The sequence below is a fragment of the Mus caroli genome, chromosome 11, assembly GCF_900094665.2.
Source record: "Mus caroli chromosome 11, CAROLI_EIJ_v1.1, whole genome shotgun sequence".
Classification (NCBI taxonomy): domain Eukaryota; kingdom Metazoa; phylum Chordata; class Mammalia; order Rodentia; family Muridae; genus Mus; species Mus caroli.
The window spans coordinates 95457303-95465281 of record NC_034580.1 but is presented as its reverse complement, the minus strand read 5'-3'; positions in this window follow the sequence as shown (position 1 = coordinate 95465281).

Sequence of the window (7979 nt, the reverse complement as noted above, 5' to 3'; positions counted from 1 at the left end):
TTTCGGCTGTGGGTGGTGGCCTGTGAGTCCCTCCTCACTCCATGACGAACTGTTGACTAGCGTGATCTTGTGTGGCATCTGCAGTTGATTCCAGTTCTCAAGTACAGCAGTCCTTTTGTGCTCAGAAAACACCATCTGCCCTGGACCTCTGGTTCTTGCAATCTTTTTGGCCTCTCTTTCACAATAGTCCCTGAGTCTTGGGGACAAATGCATGTTGTAGACATCTCATTTGCAGCTGAACATCCCTCTGAGATGTATCCTCTGCACTTTGACAAGGTGCATGTTTCTGAGTTAACCTCTACATACACTGCACAAAGAAACTTCTCTATGAGCTCTGGTAGTGGCACTTGTCAGTGGGTATACAAACACGAATCAAGAGGCTGGCTTAATACTATATCCACTTAGCAAAATGACAGCGGTAGCTATTCAAACTAGCCAGCAAGGGTGGAGCTTCTGGTCAGTACCAACATGATTTGTCTATGACCCGAGAGCAATGTCTAGTGTCTTTGGCAATAGAATCTTTTTTTTTCTTGGATTTTTGAGACAGGGTTTCTCTGTATAGCCCTGGCTGTCCTGAAACTCACTCTGTAGACCAGGCTGGCCTCGAACTCAGAAATCCACCTTCCTCTGTCTCCCAAGTACTGGGATTAAAGGTGTGCGCCACCACACCCGGCTTCTTTTTTTTTTTTTTATTTACTTATGTGTTTTTTTAATGTGTGAATGCTCTATCTGAATGCCTGCATTTCAGAAGAAAGCATCAAATCCCATTATAGATGGTTGTGCACCACCCTATGGATGATAGGAATTGAACTCAGGGCCTCTGGAAAAACAACCAGTGATCTTAACCTCTGAGCCATCTCTGTAGTCTGGTGACAGACTCATATCATCAAGTTCTAGGGAAATCCTGGAAGTTGACATGAAACAAATATAATACCCTGAAAGGCAGAGGAAGCCAGGACCAGCTGGAGATTGGAGTCTCAATGAATGGCATTGTGGTGGGACCCTTGGGTTTCCTTTTCTCCTCTCATATCCCAAAGCAGGAGCTGAAGAGATCAATATCCCTGTAGCATCAACAAGCACAAACCAGAAAAAGATGTCTCAGGGAAAAAACTTGGTCTCTCTAGATAAAGAACCAGAAAGGGGACCACCTAGAAAGACAGAAAACCTTTGGACACTAGCCACTCAACCCAAGCAAATGCTACAGGGGTAAAAGATCATTATGTTTGTTACCACGCCTACCAGGACAGACCTTCCCATCTTTCCAGGCCATAAACTTCCCCCTGGGAGTCAAGACAGAGAAGGCTGAGGAGGGGGTCTCAGGACTTTCATTTTCCCTGGGTAATACTGAGACCTCCCCTACTGCAGTGAAGACTATGAAGTGAGTTTGCACTTAATACCTCATTCTAGCTGTGAGAAATCCTCTTAAGGGTTGGTCTCCAAGGAAGCCTAGAGGAAAACAATAACAAAGGCACATAGAAGACAGTAGTAACAAGACGCTACCCACATAGCCAAGTAGTACCCAGGGAAGGAGCCAAATCTCAGCCTTCTGGCACTAAGGAAGAGACCTCCCTTTAGCTGTTAAAACAGGAAGTGGGGAGCCTGGGTCTCCACTCCTCTTTGGCAGCATGAGGTAGCATCTCCCTTCCCTTCCCTTCCCAAATAATGTCAGGGAAACATGTTTGAACCAGATTGAAATGACAGCCAGAGTCTCCGAATATAATATACCAATGTTCCACTGTCTATCAGAATTCACGTGTCCTTTCAGAAACCAGAAAAACATCAAGTCTAATGAAAAAGAACAAACAACAGATTCCAAGGCGCCCATGAGGGTGCTACAATAACCTGGTGAGGGATCCAAAAGAAGTTGTCACAGAAAAGCTCCTGTGACCGTGATCTGATTGGCTCTTTCAGCTAACAAAAAGCACAGGGATGTCTCAGTAAAGAAGACAGCAGGATGAGCCCAGGGAAATTTCCAGAACTGAAAAAACAAAAAAGCATTAACCCAAAATGTGAATCTCAGTGGATAGAGTCAAAGACCTTGATGTGCTGAAGAAAGAGCAGAAAATCTGATCACAGGGCAGAAAAAAAATGTCACCCAGCCTGAACAACAAACAGAAAATAATCCAGAAGCCCTGGAGCATTCTGGAGAACTTTAGAACCACTTTGTTTTATAAAAAAGATAAAGAAGCCAAGCCACAGATGTGTTTGGTGGAGACATAGGATGGTGCAGGGGAAGGGGGTGCCTCTGGGGACCCATGCTGAGGCATCCCTTCCCCTGAGATATGAGCCACATGAGGGCCACACAAAAGTATAGTACAAGGGCCACATAAGAGTATGGTATAGAGTAAAGTTTATTTAGGGCATGGGAAGGGGAGTTGAGGGGGGTAATAGAGACAGAGAAAATCAGAGAGAGAAAGAGAGAGAGAGAGAGAGAAGGAATAGAGGCCAGCCATGAACATATGGAGGCAGGAGGAGAATGAGAGAGAAGGGATAGTGGGGGAATAGGGGAAGAGAGCAAGAGAGAGAATGAGGATGGGGCAAGCAGCCCCTTTTATAGTGATTCAGGCATACCTGGCTGTTGCCAGGTAACTGTGGGGCAGAGCCTAGAAGAAATGCTAACAGGGACCATATCAGAAGATTTAAGCTTCATATCATGGAAGGAGTGGAAAGTGCTTGGCCAACTGTATTTAAAGAAATAAAAGTTAAAAATTTCCACATCTTACAAAGGTCAAACTGATAGATTCAAGAAGACAAGCTGACATCCAAAAGGATAAATTTAAAAATCAGAATCCACACAGGATGTGTGTGTGTGTGTGTGTGTGTGTGTGTGTGTGTGTGTGTGTGTGTGTGTACAGGTAATAGATGATAGATAGATAGATAGATAGATAGATAGATAGATAGATAGATAGATAGATAGATAGATGGATGGATGGATGGATGGATGGATGGATGGATGGATAGATAGATAGATAGATAGATAGATAGATAGATAGATAGATAGATAGATAGATAGATAGATAGATGAGAGACCTCTGAAAACCAAAGAGCAAACATTAAAATGAAAGAACCTAGAGAGAATAAAACTTTACCTATTGAAGAAAAACTGTTTAAACAACGACCGGTTTGACACCATAAGCCACTGGACTTGTCATGGAGGCAAATGCCTGAGAGGTACAGTTTAAAGTAGGAAAGATTAGTTTCTGATCCCAGGTGCAGAGTTTTCAGGCCATGGTCAGTTGATTCCGTTGCTTTGGGCCAGTAAGGCAGGATACCATGGGATGAGTATGCAGTAGAGGATGGTCAACTCATAGAGACCAGGAAGTGGAGAGACAGACAAACAGGAAGATGCCAAGGACAAGATACCTTTCAAAAGCACAGCATTGCCAGAGACTTCCTGTAACCAGACCTTACCTGCCTCTTCAAACTTGCCCCACTTCTCAAAAATCTCGAGACCACATGGGGTCCAAGCCTTTAACATCTTACAAAGGTCAGACTGGGGGACACTGCATATTCAAACCACTACAACCATGACACCAGTAGGAAGTGGCAACTTTCAAATGCTAAAAGAAATCATCATCGACACATAGGCATTTCTTATGTGTATGTGCTTCTCTGTCCACTCCCAAGATGACCACTTTGGAGACTGCACATGTAGCACAGTTGACAGAGCATTTGCCTTGCATACTCAAACCTCTGGATTTGATGACAGCGCTGGGCGTGGTGGTGCAAGCCTATAATCCTGGCACTCTGGAGGTGAACAAAAGAGGGATCAGGAGCTCACATCAACCATAACTACATGGCAAGAATGAGGTCAGCCTACGATATATCCACTCCTATCTCAAAAACAACAGCAACAAAACCTAGCTTGTTAATTTACTTTAAGCGTACAAATTAGTGGATCTCATTGGAACATTTTCACACATGTACTTTGATCACATTTGATATCCTTACTCCCCCTTACTCCCCTCCCCCCAGACCCCTCTCCTCTTCCCTGACAGCTCTCCTTCTATTTCCATGTATAATTATTTTGGGTTTCATCTACATATGAGAGAAGTGTGGCACACACACACACACACCTGAGTCTGGCTTATTTTGCTTAACATGATGATCTCTAACTCCACCTAGTTTCCTGCAAATGACAACATTTAGAAGATCACTCAGAACAAAAATGACCCAATGTTTGGATGGAAATTTCCTGATTTTGCATCTGTAGTCTAATTAAATCAGATGTAAAAACCAGGGGAGGCAGGAGTCTCAGGTCCCTGGTATGCCTTGCTTATAACTTGCTGTGTGTATGTAATTATTTCAAAATCTAAAACTTTCAGAGAAACTCAACAGACAACTAGAGGATAGTTCCCCATTGATTTCTATTTCTCCTTTGAATGTTCATAAAAAATTATGCCAATTGTAGTTCATGAGGGTTTAAGGATACATCAAATTTCAGACCTAAAACTTTATACCATTTATATAAAATGTGTTTACACAACATGGCTCTTCCTCTAACAATTAAAAAGGTTTTGAAAATATTTAAAGTGAAAAGTCTTCCAGATGAATTAACACATGGGGTATCATCGCAGCTCCAGTATTGCTCTGATGCTAAAATTTCGAGAAACACAAGAATACCATGCAAGAAAAAAGTATATATACTTATATATATATTCATATATATTATATATTATATATATTATATTTATACATATATTCATCCATTTGCCTGCAAATTTCTTGATGTCCTTATTTTTAATAGCTGAGTAGTATTCCATTGTGTTATAAACATGCCACATTTTCTTTGTTCATTCTTTGGTTGAGGGATGTCTAGGTTGTTTCCAGTTCCTGGCTATTATGAATAGTGCTGCTATGCATCTAGTGAAATAAGTATCCTTGTGGGATTGTGGGGCATCTTTTGGGTATATGCCCAGAAGTGGCATAGCTGGGTCTTGAGGTAAAATCATTCCCAATATTTTGAGAAACTGCCAGATTGATTTCCAAAGTGAGACCCATCCCATGGGAGGGGGGCCAACCCTGAGATTGTTAATGATACTCTGCTATGCTTGCAGATAGGAGCCCAAGCCTAACTATCATCCAAGGCGCATCATCCAGCAGCTGATGGAAACAGATGCAAAGATCCACAGCCAAACAAAAGGTGGAGCTTGAGGAGTCTTGTGGAAGAGTAGGGAGAAGGAATGAGGGAGCCAGAGTGATCAAGGGCACCCAACAAAAAGGCCTACAGAGTAAACTAACCTGGGTCTATGGGAGCTCACAGAGACTGAGCCACCAACCAAAGAGCATGCATGGGCTGGACCTGGGTGCTTTATGCATATGTAGCAGACGTGCAGCTTGTACTTCATGTTAGTCTTCTAACTATTAGAGTAACACACACACACACACACACACACAGTGTGCTAATCAATTGTGCCACTGGCGCTCCACTGATTTTCACACAATAGCTTTGAAATCTCCATCTTCTGACAAAAGCTTCCCAAGTAGCTGGTATTATAGGCATCTACCATCACACCTTGCCTGAGGTGGTGGGGACATTAAGGGGCGGGACCTGCTGGGATGGAGTCCGACCTAAATCTAGCTTTGTGAACAAAGTGACACTGTCCGGAAAAAATGTATGAAGTGATATGAAATTAGATCCTGCCATGCTACATCCACTCCAGTAGTGACCTGCCTGACAAGCCAAAAAGCCTGGACGTGGTCCTGAGGCGAAAAGTTCATGGAAACTTAGTCTCCTGGAACCATGGCATTCTGTGTAATGAATGCTCCAATGTCCTTGCTTTGGTTGGTAAACAGATCTGTGTGCTTTCCCATAATATTGCTTTATTATAAGTGCGTCTAAGGATTGATTTTTAACATATAGCTAAGTTAGATTACTCACCAGTCCTAGGCAGTCCTTGAGCTGACCATGGGCTTTGAATTCAATAAGAATGTTGCCTATTCAGTGACATTCAGATTTGCCTCTAGTATTGTAAGAGAGATAGTGAAAGAAATCGGGCATTACTATCTACTACATAGAGTTAGAAATCTCAGGGCAGATAAAGTTTGCATGACCAATGGGCCTCTCTTTCCACTGATGGCCTTGGGAATGCAAGGGCCAAGAAGTGGGAGTGGGTGGGTGGGAGAGTGGGTGGGGGAGTGGGTGGGGGGCTTTTGGGATAGCATTCGAAATGTAAATGAAATAAATACCTAATTTTAAAAAAATTTAAAAAAAGGAATCTTGGAAAAGAGAAAATAAATCCAATTTTCTCAAATTAAAAAAAAAAAAAAAAAACAGAAAAAAAAGAAATCTCAGGGCATGCTACTCCCAAATGCAGTAATTTACCATTTTCTAGGAAGAAGGAAGTTTGTGATCTAAGGAGGAACCAGAGTAGATACTTAGAACTATAGATAGCTGAGTTACACCCATACACAGGAATTTCCTATGGCCTAGTGGGGAGGTGGACTATACAATAGACTAGAATAGGAACTATGGCAAGGGCAAAAAGCCCTTGCCCCTGACTTCTAAGATTAAGCTGACCTTAGGTGGGGCTGCTTTTGATCCCAGTTGTTAACATTGATTTTTATCCCAGTTGCTTTCTGCCAGTCCTTTGTAGGCTTTCTTCTGTTTTGTGTAAAAGTCACTTATAAGACATGTGCTCACTTTGAGACAAAATACATTCAGATCCACACTCCCTTGTGTCGTATCTGTTTGTCACTCCCTTCTCGCCTACACCTTGCCCACCTGTAAGCAGAACCCCGAGTTTCGCCCGTGGATCAAGGACCCAAGTAAGGTTCGTCTGCGGCACTGCCACAGTTATAAGCAGGCTGGGCACCTCCTCTGTGTCTTTTTCTGTCCTCCCCATGAAGTTCCCTCACACACAATCTCATCCTTTTGATGCCATCTGAAAAAAAAAAAACTTTATTAAAGCTAAGCAGGTGATGTTACCATCTCTTAAATCTTGACTGTGAGTCAAATAAAAGGGTTTTTTTTTTTTCCTTTATAGAGTACACAGCCCAGGTTTTTTTGTTACAGCTGTAGAAGATGAACTCAAGCACCATGTTCATTAAATGGACCCCTTCCACACAACATTTGACTAATTAGGATAACAGCCCAGAATGAGCATAAAAGACCAGGACCGACTTCCAGATCTGAAATAACCTTGCTAGCGGTATTCTGAAAACTCCAGTCCCATTTCCAACTCCAAAAGCACAGCACAGACATAAATCAAAACCTGAGGCGTGTGTGTGGTCAGGTGCACACTTTTCATTTATCTAGCACACTGGATTGTAGCCTCTGGTTTTGACACAAACCTGTCAACCTATGTGCAAGCAGAGAAGCTAGTGGAAATATCTAATTACCAAGAAGTCTATACTGTCTACTAGCCTTATTCTTGTAAATGGACATTTCTGTCTCTGTGTCTCCCTCCTGTTTGGTCTTAATAAAACACATGAAAGATAAAAAAGATTATAAAATATTATTATATCATTTATATGTAATTATTTACAATGTATTATATTTACATTTTATTTATATATTATAAATATGTATAAATATACACACATATGTATGTATGCATCTATTCTTTTTCAACAATTTTTCAGTACCCGTAAACACTTCTCAGTGAACTATATCCATGTTTCCTATCAGAAAAGATAGTCATAGCTGCCTCCCACCAAGTCGGACAATTTGTCTGCTCAGTAAATCTATTTGTCTTTGGAAAAATAGGGGCTGTTTATAGCCTGGGCTCCTGCAAAGCACAGGACAATCAAAGTAGAAAAATCTTTATCATGGGTGGCCACTTGGGGGACCCCCAGTTACCTTGAACCCTTCACAGTCCTTTGCATAGTGTTGAACTGATATTATTCTAATGGTACAGGTTAATTCCAAGTCTAACCTGCTCTTCGATTACCCATCTTATTCTCAGTGGTATTAGGGTTGTTGGAAAAACAAGACTTTTGACTACAGTCCACTTGTACCAGCCAAATGGCCATACCTT